Genomic DNA, 16199 nt, shown 5'->3' with positions numbered 1-16199 from the left:
AAAAAAGGAGCTGAAGCTGGTTGAGAACCAGCTGATCGGGCTACAGATGGAACGAACGCAGACAATTTTGCGTCTCCAAAACGTGAAAGAGGAGGAAAAAGAGGATCTGTGGGAGGTGGTCTCGGAACTATTGGCGATACCCGCGAGGACGACTAAAGAAGAAGTTAAAAGCGCCATTTTGGAGGTCCGTCGGGCTTCTTCAAAATATGCAACAAAGCGACAGTTGCCTCGTGAGATCATTATTGACTTTTCATTTAAAAAGATTCGGGACACCATCCTATATAACTCATACAATGCGGATTTGGACTTTATGGGTTTGAAAGTCAAGATTTTGAAGGACGTTCCATTTCTAGTCCGGAAACGGCGTTTTAAATATAAAAAGTTTGCAGCTCTTCTGAGGGACCATGGAATAAAGTATAAATGGTTATTCCCGGAAGGAATATGGTTCAGATATAAAGATCAGGCCTATAAGATATTATCAGAAGATCAACTAAAGGATTTTGAGAATAAAAACCCAGAACTCTGCTGCACCGAGAACGAAGAAAAGGAGGAGCCGGAGGGGGGGGAGGAGGAGGAGAGCACCGCAACAGCGGTTGCACAGAGAGAATTGCGTCCGGGACCTAGAAGGGGGAGGAAAGTTTAATCAGAATTTGAATTTGAAATGTTTATTCTCTGTATGATTAACCACTCCATCATTATCCTATGGAGCTATTTTTGTATTATGACAGTATGAAGGGAAACATTGAAGTGTAGTGTTTAGTGTTTGTAGTTCATTCCCCCCCCCTTTTTCTTTTTTTCTTTTTCCACCCCCCTTTGTCCCTTTCCTCTCCCCTTTCCTTGTGATAGTCTTGTGTAGTGCTGTGTAGTGTTTTGTAGTTATAAAAAATAAAAAAAAAATTATAAAAAAAAAATATACATATGGGCATTCCTGGAAAGGAAAAAAAATGTTGTGAATTGAAAACTGCAAAACATTGCTTGTGCTACAATCTGAACAAAATCCAGAAGTTAAAAAGAGAACAGGGAAGGTCACCTCGGCCTTAATGCTACTGCTCAGACAAGACCAAGTAATTTTAGAACTCCCAAAGAAGGCCCTGATGTTCAGAAGTGGAGAAATTTGTAAGCGTTCCCAGCCACAATATGTCTTATTTAACATTTTCATTATGAAGTCGCAAGAGAAACATCTGGACTGGAGGGATTGATTTATATGTTTTAATCTTCCCTCATAAATCTGCATGACTTGACTGACTGATAGCTAATGTGACATCAGAACTCTGGATGCGATTCTCATGTTCCAATTTTATGTAGATCAGCTCACTGCAATTCCCTCCTTTAAGGAATCATTTTTTGCCAGCTGTTGACTGAACACAACTAAGGCAGATCCAAAAGGTTTCTTTAAATTATAGTTGGTTAACAAAATGCTCCACAGGGTGCAATAGGATGGGGAATTGTCTGCTGTATATATGTCGTGCATGAGGCAGATCTCCAGGCCCATGCAAAGAATTATGGAAATTGATATCTGCATTTCCAAAATAAAGATCCTAGATGTGGGATGAACATAGGCTACTTTCACACCCCAATCACTGCTGGCACCACTCCTCCTGATCCTCTTCTGTTCATCACATTGGCACAGACGTGGCAACCTGTTGAGAATCTTGCCAGTCCCCCAGCCCCCACAGCCTCTCAACCCTTCTTCCCACTTGTGCCTCAGCTGAGTTATTTTTGTAAACTAAAAAGCCATATTAAAGGGCTAAAAGCTTGGGAGGATACTGGAGTTGAGCGTCACCATTTTAAAGGCGGTGCTTAACTATGCCCCCTTCTGGAGATGTCATGAAGAACTTTGCCTGTAGCTGGCAAACTATGTCCCCTTTAAATCAGAGCAAAGAAGGTTTTTCTTTGTTACAGCGTAAAAGGGAAAGCTTTGGGCACTCCAAAAGTATAGAAACTCCCAAATAAAATGGGAGCATGCTGTGTTCCGCCTGGGGAAATTCCTCATATGGAAACAAGCCTTAGAAAGCCTGACAGAAATATATACCAAGTCTCATGTATTGCAATGTTATCAAAATATCAAAGATACAGAATTATGGTGATATAGCATTGGAAAATGGAAAATGACTTAAACTGCCTCTTCACAGCAACATAATTTTCTATATGTGCATCTGTACTGCAAAACATGAAATACTCACAGCAAACACAGATAAGTCATAGAAAGGAGATTATCAGATCTTTAAAAGGACAGCAAAATCTGCAGGCTTATGTTAGCACAATGCAGACAGCAACATCTGATGGAAAGGATGGATGGATGGAATGACCAGCTAAAAATGTTGCTACCGATATTTTGCCTAAACAACAATTTACTTCAAAATTAACTTTAGGTAAAAATTCAGTGTGGAAACTTTATCTGGTAAGATGATTTCTCATATCATAAAAATATGATGAGCCCTTAACATGTGACCCCTGTTCAGACATAAATAGCCACATGTACTGGGCACCCAACAACTATACTTATCAAGAATGTGTGCACATGATACTCCTGACATGCATAGTTACCATGCTGTAAAAATAGGGAAACACATGTATTTTGCATGCCCATACAACTTTGGTATGTGCATAGTAGAACTCTAAAAAATCCAGTAGTTAGTTCATGGGTAGGGGTGTGCAGTTCGGGAATCCGAATCCCGAAAAAATCCCGAACCACCCTGATTCGAGGTGATTCGGGGAATCCCGAATCGATTGGGGGAATCCCGAATCGATTCAGGAATCCCGAATCAGCATGCCCCGGATCTATTCGGGGCGATTCGGGGCGATTCGGGAAAGCTTTTTCAATGGGAAAAAGCCTCCCCAGGTTTCTCTGAAGCCTGGGGGAGGCATTTTCCCACCGAATCAAGCCAAAATTGGTGGAAGCCTTCCTCTAATGCCCCTCTAACAAGCCCCAAGTTTCACACAGATTGGACTTTGGGGAGCCATGTTATGGCCCCCCAAACCAGGTCACCCTATCCTCGCCTATAAAAGGGCATAGCTTTAGATTGCTGCTGCTAATCTCCTATTTTGTGCTTGCTGCTGCTGATCTCCATTATTTCCTATGGGGAAAAAATGAAGAGGCAGGCTTCCTTTGCCAGGGGTGGCATTTTGCATGCAAAATGCCCCCCAACCCTCAGGGGCCCTTCTCGCACCTTTCCTCCCACTCCCACCAAGGCTCAGCCTGCTCCCACTTGGGGGGGGGCATTTCATGGCCTCCCCAAGTAGGTGCTCTTTTCTCTACTACTTACAGCTGGGGGAGGCTTGTCTTGCCAGGGGGGGCATTTTGCATGTAAAATGCCCCCCAACCCTCAAGGGCCCTTCTCCCACCTTTCCTCCCACCCCCACCAAGGCTCAGCCAGCTCCCACTTGGGGGGGCATTTCATGGCCTCCCCAAGTAGGTGCTCTCAGGCCCCAAAGTCCACCCCCTACAGCCCCACACAAACCCAATCCCCCCCAGCTGCCACACACAGACCAAAATTCCCACATTAGCCCCTCACAGACCTAAATCCACCCCCAGCAGCCCTACACCCATAACCCCAGGAACAGGCTGGCCAGCCCTCCCCCTTTGTTCCCTATGTTGGGAACTTCTAAACTCTCTTTCCCAGGGCAATTCCACACAGCCCAGGGGTGCCACAATGGTGGGCAAACTTCTGAGTGCCAACTTGTCCCTGGGCAAGAGCACCTGACCTGATATGCAGACAACCACCCCCTGACACCCCCACCACCTACAGAGATGGCTGGCCAGCCTCCCCATTGTTCCCTATGATGGGAACCAACTGCACAACAAAGAATAAAACATGAACAACACAAAATACAGTTTTTTAAAAATTATTTTCTCCCTTTCAAAGTACAAGTAGGCAAAGCATTATGACACTTTACACCAGCAGTCCCCCACACAAAAAAATTAACACAACTCACTTACTACACAAAATAATACAACCCACTTTACCATTTTTGACAGCAATTGTGTTTGGGTGATTCTCTGATGTGAAGTGAGTTGTTATTTTTGTGAAGTACACTGCTTTCATGCCCTGTTGTGCCTTCCTACTGTGTAACCTAAAGCAGTTAAAGAAAAAAAGTGCTTTTGACAGCAATTTTTGGGGTGATTCTTTAATGTCAAGTGAGTTGTGTTATTTTTGTGTAAGATACTGCTGCCATGACCTTTGTTGTGCCCCCCTGCTTTGTAACCTAAAGCTGTTCAAGAAATAAAGTATTTTTGACAGGAATTGTTTTTGTGATTCTCTGATGTTAAGTGAGTTGTGTTATTTTTGTGAGGTGGAATGCTGGAATGCCCTTTGGTGTGCCCCCCCCCCTGCTGTGTAACCTAAAGCTGTTCAAGAAATAAAGTGTTTTTGACAGGAATTGTGTTTTTGTGATTCTCTGATGTTAAGTGAGTTGTGTTAATTTTTCTGTGTGACGGACTGCTGGTGTAATGTGTCATAATGCTTTGCCTACTTGTACTTTGAAAGGGAGAAAATAATTTTTAAAAAACTTTATTTTGTGTTGTTCATGTTTTATTCTTTGTTGTGTAGTTGGTTCCCATCATAGGGAACAATGGGGCAGGCTGGCCAGCCTTCTCTGTAGGTGGTGGGGGTGTCAGGGGGTGGTTGTCTGTGAGTCAGGTGCTCTTTCCCAGGGACAAGTTGGCACTCAGAAGTGTGCCCACCATTGTGGCACCCCTGGGCTGTGCGGAATTGCCCTGGGAAAGAGAGTTTGGAAGTTCCCAGCATAGGGAACAAAGGGGGAGGGCTGGTCAGCCTGTTCCTGGGGTTATGGGTGTGGGGAGCTGGGGGTGGATTTGGGTCAGTGAGGGGCTAATGTGGGGATTTGGGTCTGTGTATGGCAGCTGGGGGGAATTGCATTTGTGTGGGGCAGTGGGGGTGGGATTTGGGGGCTGAGAGCACCCACTTGGGGAGGCCATGAAATGCCCCCCCCCAAGTGGGAGCAGGCTGAGCTTTGGTGGGGGTGGGAGGAAAGGTGGGAGAAGGGCCCCTGAGGGTAGGGGGGCATTTTGCATGCAAAATGCCCCCCTGGCAAGACAAGCCTCCCCCAGCTGTAAGTGGTAGAGAACAGAGCACCTACTTGGGGAGGCCATGAACCCCCCCCCCAAGTGGGAGCAGGCTGAGCCTTGGTGGGGGGTGGGAGGAAAGGTGGGAGAAGGGCCCCTGAGGGTTGGGGGGCATTTTGCATGCAAAATGCCACCCCTGGCAAAGGAAACCTGCCTCTTCATTTTTTCCCCATAGGAAAAAATGAATGAAGATCAGCAGCAGCAAACTAAAGCTATGGCTTTTATAGGCGAGGATAGGGGGACCTGGTTTGGGGGGCCATAACATGGCCCCCCAAAGTCCAATCTGTCTGAAACTTGGGGGGTTGTTATAGGGGAGTTAGCGGAAGGTCCCCACCAATGTTGGCTTGATTCGGTGGGAAAATGCCTCCCCCAGGCTTCAGAGAAGCCTGGGGAGGCTTTTTCCCATTGAAAAAGCTTTCCCAAATCATCACGAATCATCCCGAATCATCCCGAATCGCCATTCCCGAATCGGCTTGGCGATTCAGGATTCGGCTATTCCTGAATCGGCTTCTCGATTCAGGTATACCCGAATCGGGAAAGCCGAATCGAGGTGCCTTTGCACACCCCTATTCACAGGTATCAAAACTGTTTGCACACACAAAATATATGCATCATCCCTGTTAAGACTACATGGGAGTGTCAACACCTGTTTGTAGGGTTCCAATAGGTTATTAGCAGTCAGATTTGCCCACATGATATTAAGAAGGCTTATGAATATGGCAATATCAAAATTCCCACTCTGTATGTGTTTTAAACACAAAAATGCTGCCTAGCAAGGCAGGAAATGGATGCCAGATCCTGACCAGGAGCTGAAAAATTACTGACCTGTGAGTCACCAGGTGAGACCAGCTTTCAGTTCCCATGTCCCAGAGATGTACAAAGATCTTAAGACAATAGGGTCTTCCAGGAGTTCCTGAATTAATCTCCTTAACACAACCTGCCAATCTTCCCTTATCTACCCTCCCATTCCAGACTATTCAGTGCTCTGATATCCTCACCTATCTAGCCATTGCCGGTCATCAGTCATCATTGTTAACCTTAGTTATCAAACCTTCCCAGTTTTAATCTCACCATGCAGCTTTCCAGTTTACTGTCTCACCATGGAGATGATCATTAAGCTATTGTTTTGGGGGAGAAAACACAATCTTGCCCCAGAGTATATTCCACAGTATAATTGGACTGCCCCTCCACCATATTTGTGTGCATGCCTTTGGATCCAGCATCCACCCATCTGAGCTCTTCCTGTTTTGAAGCACTGCTCACTTCTCTCTCATAGACACCCTCTTCTTGTCTAGTAACTATCATCAATCCTGCTATCCTCTCCAATTTTCCTCTGTACTTTCTGGTTAGCTCTGTGTGCATGCTGTGTGTTTTGTGTGCCATTGATCTTTTATTATTTTACAAATAAAACTATTTTTTATTGAGCATCTGCTTCTTTATTGAAAGAGCTCTCTAGAAGGGACAATCCTCGTATATGTAGGTGAATATCTCACAGTTACCCTCATTTTGTAGCCTCTTCTCACATGCTAATTCCTCCAACTCACAAAGACACCCCCCATTTAGGGTAACAAGGTGAGGACATACCATTTGAAAAGGGTAGAAGCAAGTAAGACAATAAAGGGAGTAAAGTCATGGATGCCACAGTTTCAGTTCTGGGGCTTATCTGTAAAGTTTCGGTGGAATTTGAAACATTGTCTAAAATGAACTTGAATGTCAAATAGTCATAGAGGTATAGGACCAGAGTGGAGGTATAGGGCCAGAGGGCCAGAGTGGGACAGGAGAGATCCAGATTCTAACCCCATTAAAGCCCTGTACCTAATAGATGGATTTTTGTGGCATTGTACAGAACCATCTAGTTTACCAATGTGGCCCTCCTGGCCGGCAGCAAAGCTGCTTAGGGCAGGGGCCAAGTTTGCAGCCCCGGATGAAGGAAGGAGGACTTTCCTTCCCAGGCATCTGGGGATTTTTCTCCCTGGGAGGCGGAGCAAAGAGCATAAAAGCCACTCCACCTCTCAGGCCACAGCCTTTTGCCTTGCTCGGCAGAAGAGGAGTACTCCTGGCTCAAGCTTGCAGGAGCTGCGGAGGCCTTGTTCGGCAGCGTCAGCAGTGGCGGTCGGCTTCCAGCACCATGGGCATCCTTGCAAGGCATCCTTGCATCTCTCTCACTCACCTTTGCCAGCTGCGGGGCTTGTGGCAGCCGCTAGCCAGGCGTCGGGAAGGAGGGGAGGTGGGAGTATCTTTGCAGAGCGTTCTGCTTGCCTTGGGTGGGGACGGCGGCAGCAAAGAGGCCCGTGAAGCACAGCCACTTGCCTGCATGGCGGTGTGGGCAGTGAGGAGTCCTTGGGGCACGCCTGCTCACCTTGGGCAGCAGTGGTGGAGACAGGGAGGCCCATGTTGTGCTTTTGCTTGCCCACAGCAGTGGCAGCAGTGAGGAGGCCCAAGTGTTGGTGTGGTCATGTTTGTGGCCTTCATTCAGGCTGTGGTGGTGGGTTGCATCCTGCTGGGCATTAGCGGCCGCTGCGCTTGCCCGGCCTTCTGCTTGTTGCCCTTGAGACTTGCAGTGCGGTGCTTCATGCACTAGTGGTGTGTGTGGGGGGGGGTTAGAGGTGACTTTGGCTCTTGCTTCAGCCCCCCCCCCATTTATTCTGTGGTTCTATTTGTTTGCAGGGTGCCCGGGTTGCTGGGGATCCACCAGGGGCCTACAGGGACTTGAGGGGCATTGTGCATCTGGTTCGTCCCCCTGGTTATTAGCCAGCAGGCTTGCCCATTATAAGATGGTTTGGCTGGTGCCTATTCCCCCCCCCCACACACACACATGCACATACACCTGGTTTGCCTTCTCCAGGCTGAAGCAGTTGGCTTCTGTGTAGGCAGTTAGGTTTGAGGCTACTGCTGCACTGGTGTTCTGCATTACTTGCCTGGCAGCTGGCCCTTGCGTGTTGGGGCATTGAGGTATCCCTCCCCACTCCCCTTCCACCCCATTTCCTGGCCTTTGTCTGGGCTGAGTGGTTGGATATTTGAGTAGAGCGTGCATTTGCTTTTCTCTAATGGACTGTACGTGGGTTAACCATGCCAAAAGGCAAGGCCACGGGGTCTTCTAAGGGCAAGCAATCTGCAAAGAGGTCTGCCCCTAAGAGGGCCGCACCCCCTGATTCCTTTTCAGAGGATGAAGGTGGTGCCTTGGACAGGCAAGACATACTTAAGCATTTAGCAGCTTTGGAGAAAGCCAGGGGTGGTTCAGCCTCTGGGCAGGGCAGGACTAAATGGTCTGGGGCTGTCAGGAATGCTTCTGATAAAACGTTCTTGAGGGAAGTACTAAACCATCTCTCTGCTCTTGAAGATGACCCAGGTAGCCAGGATCCTGTTTCCACCATGGCGGCGGTCAGTGGAGAGGCAGAGTGTTCTGAGCCGGCTGAGCAGGATGCGGCAACAGAGAGTGGGCTGGTGGCATTAGCTGTGGTGCCGCCTGAAGGAGGTGGTAAGCCACCTCAGCCTCAACAGGCAGGTTCTTGGCCCTGGGGGCCCTGGGGCGGGGCTGTACTTTCAGTGTCATCAGTGGTTTCACAAGCGGCCTCTCCAGCCCCCTTTTATGCAGGGGGACAGGCCCTGTCAGCTCTCCCTCCCTCTTGGGGGCAACCTGGGTGGGTAGTTCTGACCAGGGACCCCACTGGCACCCAGGCATCTCAAGAGTCTACTGGTCAGGCACCAGGTGCTGGGGGATTGGCTAAATTGGCCACAGGCCAACCCCCATGGTGGGGCTGCTTCCTAGGGGCACCATGGTACCCCTCGTGGCTGGAAGCTGCAGCTTATGGGTCTGTTCCTTTCCAAGCTCTTCCGTTTGGGGACACGGCAATGCTGTTGGGTGATCACTTGACCCTGGCCACCAGGGAGAAGATTTTGAAGGGGAGCATGTTGATGTTTTCATGCTCCTCTTCCAGGAGTTAGAAAAGAAAAAAAGGAGGAGGAGTTGGGTGACCAGGAGAAGGAATGTTTGAAGTGTAGGAAGGTAGACAGAACTTGGGCCAATTGGCTCCCAGGGATCTTGATTTACGCCAGCATTATCACCAGGGTGCAACCTTGGCATGCAGCCCCGCTTTTTCAGTACATCAATATTATTTACTTGGGCTATATGGACTTGGCCGTAGCAGCCTGGCTCCAATATGACAAAGAATTCCATATGAAGGCCGCCATGAACCCGAACATCCCCTGGGACCAAATTCATCAGCAGCTATGGCTGCAGCTGATGGTCCCTGAGAAGCCAAACCTGGGTGAGAGTTCGTATAGTGGGCACATACTCCAGAAGCAGCAGCCTGCCCAGGGATCCCGCACCCCAGTGGGACAGCTGGTTCAACCCTGGCTGCTCTGCTTGGACTATTGCTATGAAGGGGCCTGTTTCAGAAAGGTGTGTCCGTTTATGCATCAGTGCCCAATCTGCAGGGGATCCCACCCTGTCTCAGGATGCTTGCGGCAACCGAAGAAGTGGGGTAAGCAGGGTGGCGGTGGAGGCTCCCAGGCGGGAGATGGTGGGACCCATGGTTTCGCTGGAAAAGGGACATTGCTTGCAGCTGAACATTTTGTTCTGTGCAAGACACATTCTTGGCATTAGTAATGGTGTGACAGATGCCTTGTCTTGCTTTCAGATGGAGCATATTCGCCAGCTTGCACCGGAGGCTGACTTGCTGCTGGCTGTGATGCCCCAGGACCTGTGGAGCCTTGGATGCTAGAGGCAAGCAGGGCAATTAACTTAGCAATCACCCCCAGCACGAGGAGGTCCTACAATGGGCAGTTTGTCAGTTCACAGAGTTTAGGCAGTCTAAGGGGCTGCAGCAGGTGTGGCCTACCCACGTGCCATATTTGATGCAGTTCTGTGTGGAGCAATGATATAAGCACTTGGCAGTGAAGTCCATTAGAGGCCAGCTCGTGGCTCTAGCCTTTGACAGCAAAGCTAAGGGAATGACCTAGGCTACAGGGGACTTCCATTTGCAGAAGTTGCTGGAAGGTTGGGCCCAAGAGGCTGGTACTGGGAAGGATGACTGGCAGCCCATCTCACCGGCAGCTTTGGGGGCTATGTGGGGTAATGTCTGTAGTTTGGAATTCAAGGCAGCCCTTTTTCATGCCACTGTCCTCACCGCCTTTTTTGGTGCACTGTGGGTCAGTGAGCTTTGCAGGGGGCGGACATTCATTTTGTGTGGGATAAGGTATCCCTCCTGGTACGATGGTCCAAGACTGACCAGATGGGTACAGGGGTGACTATTGTGTTGGGCCCCTGTGATGAGCTGGGTTTGTGTCCTGTGCAGGCATTAAGGAGTTATTTAGGGATCAGGGGATGAAAACGGTGCCCTGCTAACTAGATACCAGTTTTGGGTGGTTACCAGGAGAGCCCTAGAGGGGTTAGCGTTGAAGGGGGTCCGATTTGGGACGCATTCATTTCATACTGGGGTTGCCTCTACCACAGCAGCTGTGGGCTACCCAGTGACTACAATTCAGAAGGTAGGCCGGTGGCGCTCCTCTGCATACCGCTCATATATGCGCCCCTTTGTCGGTTTGTGAATGTATATTGAATTTGTTTTCTTTTCAGGTGCTGGGGCTCGCCACAGGAAACTGCGTGTCCTCATCTGCAGGCACAGTTTTGTTTCTTGGGCAGCTCATCAAGCCAAGAAGACTGTATTTGGTCCCCAGCTCGGCCTTACTGAGTGGGCCATGGTGGAGTGGCAGGGGCGACGAGGCTTGAGGTGATCCAGCCTGCTGCCACTTCTTTTTGAAGGGAGGTCTACCCCACCTCCTCACATTCTGGTTATCCACCTTGGTGGTAACAATCTTGGCTTGATGAAAGGCCATGCACTGTCTGCGCAGGCTAATGTGGATTTGCACTTGATAAGTGAGTGTTGGCCTGGTGTTCTTTTGGTGTGGTCTGCAATTATACCGAGGCATGTATGGCGGGAAGAGCTGGATCCGAAAGCTATTGAGAAGGCTTGTAGGAAGGCTGATAGAGCCCTTGAAATGGCCATGGCCGGTGGTTTGGGGATCTATTTACCTCACCCCGGGGATTCAGGCTGAATGTTCTGACCTCTACCAAGGCAATGGGGTCCACCTTTCAGTGGTGGGCAATAACATATTCTTGGAAAACATTCGGCAAGGGCTCAGGTTGGCCATAAGCCACCTGTGGGATGCAGGGGTCTGAACAGAGGCTCGACCCCCACATTGGCAGGATAGGATGAGATTTGAGCAGGACGGTGACCCCCTTGGCTCATTCCCTTAGGGGAATTGAGGGTCTGTCAGGAGCAGCTGGTGGGCTTCACGACAGTCAGTTGCAAGGGCAGACTGCCCAGTGGGACTCCTGGACAAGTTCACCCCATGGGCTTCATGGCAGTGGAGGTCAGAGCTTTAAAGGGGAACCACTTGCCTGGCCGCCGGGTACCAGCCATTCTTTGGAGGGCTCACCCCTGGGGCAGTGGGAGATCACCCAGGCAGGTCAAGGCAGAGGTCCAGTGAGACCCCAGTGCCTTACCTGCACTGCTAGTTAGATCCCTTGCCAATTCTAAGTTTATGTTTAATTAATAAAGTGGCCCATATTTTATACCCAAGCAACTTGTCTGCCTTTTATTTTGACTTGGGGGGGGGGAATAAACAGCTCACATTTAACCAAAATTTCGCATCAGAACTAAAAAATGAACGTCTTCTCAAGATGAAGCCCTAACATATATAGTGCATAAAATCAAGATTATGTCCTGTCCTGTATACTGATAATTTCAGAGATTGCAAAGAGGACAAAACTTCAAACTATGCAGATTTTGCAGATCATGAAAGATGTGAAAACTAATCAGAAATGTAATGATCAGAAGACCTAAATCAATGTCTCTGCTGTTTTTCATTTTCTCCTTTGATAACAACATATTATTAACAGATCTTATCCTCTTGCACAGTCACAATTATTTGATCTCCTTTCCCCTCTTTTCTCTCTAAATACCATGACAAATAGCATCATGCAGATATAGAAATTCGATGATGAAGGACCAAAACCATTAAAATGTCTTTTTTTCCCAGATGAAAGCAAAAAAGAAAGTTGGGTCCAGAAACGAGTAACCCTTGTCCATTTCCCTTTTCTGTACACACAAAGCCTGTCTAACTATGTCACATCCCAGATCTATAAATATCAAATTCCAAAGCAGTAATCCATGAACCCAAATAATACCAAGTTCTCATTTCCAAAGAATTTTTTTAAATGCCCCATAGTCAAGATAAGGGATTAGGAATACATCAACCAGATGGTATGTCAAAAACACAGGGATAATATCATTTTAAAGTAATGGAACAGTGAGTTCCTTAAGACTGAAAACTTACCTTATGTACAAGAAATCAATTTAAAGCTTTGTATGTGCCACAGTCAAAGATTCAGATGCAGGAATCTCTACATTGGAGGAGGAATCCAAACAGTCTGGGGATCCTGGTTATGTACCATTTCCTGTCTCAGGAAGCAGCCACTGCCAGCCCCCTTGCACAGAACTTAATAGGGAGACAAACCCCCAGATAATATTTCTGTGCATCTTGAGGCATTTTCCAACACTTGTTTGTGACAAATTTAAAACAATATCATAAAATATGGTATTGCAATACTTGAAATACTGTAAGTCAGTAGTCACACAGATGTTAGACTTACTGTGGGGCTCTTTCTGCTCTTGGTTCATGGCTTGCCCCTCTGTCACTCACAACCATTTCTACAACTGGAGGACCCAATAAGCTTGGGGTAGTAGGGAGAGTGAGTTAGGGTTCTTAGGGTTGTTATGGGAGGTAGAATTTATTTTTCCAACATTTTTTTTAGATTTAGTGAGTGGTTCCTCTTATTCTCTTTTCCTCTTTCAAAAGAGGAATTCTCTTTGATTTCTCATTAAATTATCTTTGAGATTTTTAAACCATGTGATAGTATAGATTTCTCCACCTATTGCTGAGCCATTGTAATATGAAAGAAAGGGTAAAAAGCAATCTGATACAACAAGGATATGTTTAGACAAATCCTAGCTTGTGTTTAATTGTTTCTTTAATGGCTCACCTTGCTGTTAATTTTTCAACTACGCTCGTAATGTATAAATAATTACTTTACTTTGTAGAGATCTAGATTGAATCTTCCTCTTTGGGAAAGATGAATTGATTCAAAACTGACTCAAATTCCTAAAAAGGGGAACAGAAAAGGATTATTGGACTTCAGATAGAAATTCAGCAAAACGGAATTAAGAGAAATCCACTTTACACCCCTAGAGTGAGTAAATGGAAAGGATATCCATTCCACTGCTACTTTTCTACTGTCATTATAAAGGGAGGGACAGTGCAATTTTTTGGGTGGGGTGGGGTGAAAGCATTCAGGGATTTGAATAAGAGTTACACCAGCATATCCCAGACTTATGCCAGTGTAACCCCCTCATGACAGTGCAGCAGTGTGGAGCTGCTCCGCCACAGCCCTCCACTGGCACCTGGCCATCATGGCTCAGTAGCAGTGTAATGGTGGTATAAGTCCCTGCATCAACGCCCAGTGGGGTTGGGGTGGGCCATGGCTAAGTTGGCTCCCTAAGCCATTTTGGGCCTGGGCACACACCTAATAGCAGCGTAAAGGTACACCACAAAAAATGATGGCATAGCCCATAGGGACATATTGTGTGAGAAAAGTCAATCACTCCTCTGCCTGGCCCCATCCAAGTGGCCCGGTAGAGCATAGGCTGCCGACTACTACGGGGACCAATCTGCTCATGCCCCTGTGGCAGCTGAGCCCCCTTTCTGGCAGCCGGTCAGTCCCCTGCTCACCCTACAGAAACTCCAGCCAAGGTGGCCATGGCGCCAGGTAAGGAGGGATGCAACCAGATGCTCTGCCCATGAGTCCCTTGCCTTGGGGACTTAGAGTATGAGGTGGGAGAAGGTGCTCATACAGGTGGGGCAAGAGTGTGCTGGGGGAACTTTGCACTTTGTATAGGGTGGGATAACAATGTGAATAATTTTTAATAAACAAGATATAAATGTCAGACTAAGATCTGGGAGACCTATGTTCAAATCCCCACTCTGCCTGTCGTGCATAGGGCTGGGCACAGCAGGCAGAAGGCTCACTGGTACTGCAGGGCTGAACACAACAGGCCGGAGGTCAGTAGTCCAGAAGGCAGCAAACCAGGGTCCAGAAGTCAGGCCAAGTGTCAGGACCAATATGCCAGTCAAAGAGAGGAGCAGGCAGAAGGGTAGTCAGAAGGCAGGCCGGGCTCAACGTCTAATCAAGCAGCAGAGCAGGGCGCAAGGCAAGAGCGTCCAGGCGTAGCGCTCTGGTAGCAGGGAGTGGCGGGCTGAGTTGCTTCCACGTTTGGTTTCCTCGGCATCTTCCTTTTATGCTGTCCTAATGAGGAACAGCTGTTGCCTCTCTCTCTAACAGCTCCGCTCGGTGCTGTGCCTGTAAACGGGCACTCCTTCGCCTCTCCAACAGAGCTGACTTATCTCTATGTTTCCTCCTTTCAGCTGGCCCCAGGTGCTCGGGTTTCACTTTTGCCCTGGGGGAGTCTTTGTCTCTTACAGCCTCTGTGGAGGTTTTTGGCTGTTCCTCATCCCTGACAATTCAAACCTAGGTCAGAAACTATAACCACTATACCACACTGGCTTTTGTGGGGTGGCTGTTGAACAGTATCAAGCAGCTAGGTCAGTTCATGCAAGTCATGTGGTAGTAAGTTGTTTGGTGATTGCTAGTGGGCCTGACTCTGATGCTCCCCCCCGTCTTGTACTTAAAAAAAACAAGGCTGAGAATACTGTTGTGGTTGCCTAGCAACTCCCACAACACCGCTGATAGGTGCTGCTTTGTTTTCCTTTTAAGATTTCAAATTTTTAGGCAAGCCTGGGGCTTTTCTCACATATGTAGAAAGATCTAGCTTGTCTATTCATGTTCCCAGTTTCCAGATGTAAGTATCCACTGATGGGGCTATGCTAAAAAATAGATATATTGATGGAGAATAAGTTCTCAAACAAGTATTTGTATTTGGCTAACAAGAACATACGTGAGTCATTTTGTTTCAGTCACACAAATAGTATCACAAACTTGATCTAAGGTCACAGCCTGGTACTCATCAACACCATATCTTATCCCCCTTGGCTTGTCTTCCTCCCTGGATTTGTACAAGAATCCCAAATTTCTCAGGTTGTACCACATAGAACAGTCTCAGTTAATACAAATCCCTCATGCCTTGAGTCCGTCTTCTCAGACTACGCTTCACACAGATGTGGAAAGGAAGCAGGAATTTATTTAAAAATAATAAATAGGAGTCAGGAGAAAGCAACACGCATAAAGGGATTTTGTAGGAAACTTAGGCACTGATTCAATAATACAGTGCAAAGTGGTAAAATCACAAAATGGAAATTCACAGTAATACATGATTCCTACCACAACTAGCTAACATCTCTTTTAATTTCTGTCATTTTCCTCCCTCTACCCAGAGAGAACAGAAAATTAAAACCAACCCTGGATCCATTAAGCAAGTCTTCTATAACCGAACAAAAACAACCCCTCACCCTCCCCTCACCCCCCACCAATTATCATCAGTGCTCTGAGGCAATAGAAAGTTCAATGGTACAGTACCTACTTTAAAAAGGAGGTTTTTGAGCGGTGCTAAAACACAGTATTTCAAAAATAGTTGTATATTTGATCCCCATTTCTAGTGAAATGGCCAGAATGTTCTGAGGTAATCATAGCACACACATTTCACCATGCAGTGAGAGAACCCCCTGTTTCAGTTTTGAAAACTAGATTAGAAGTGAGGTACTAGGTACTATCATAGCAAATGTATTATTATGATATTAACCTAAAGATATCGGACCCAAATAATTTAATAATGTGGGCATACAAAGCTGAATTTCTCGTAAGGCCCTAATCCATGCCCTTTTAATATGATGTTTGGGAATTTCCAGTTAAACTATCTTTTTTAAAATAAAACTGGTATCGAATCAGAGCCAAAAAAGCTCTGATAAAAGCAGGAAAAAATGATTGTTCATCATGAAAGAGAGACTGATAAAACAAAAAGAAGCAAAAGTTAGAATAATTTTTTTTAAAGCACTAGCAAAGAACTGAAACTTTGCCCTAAGACAACACCTCCACGGG

Source organism: Eublepharis macularius, chromosome 2 (assembly GCF_028583425.1).
Source record: "Eublepharis macularius isolate TG4126 chromosome 2, MPM_Emac_v1.0, whole genome shotgun sequence".
Lineage (NCBI taxonomy): Eukaryota > Metazoa > Chordata > Lepidosauria > Squamata > Eublepharidae > Eublepharis > Eublepharis macularius.
This window is presented reverse-complemented; position numbering follows the sequence as displayed.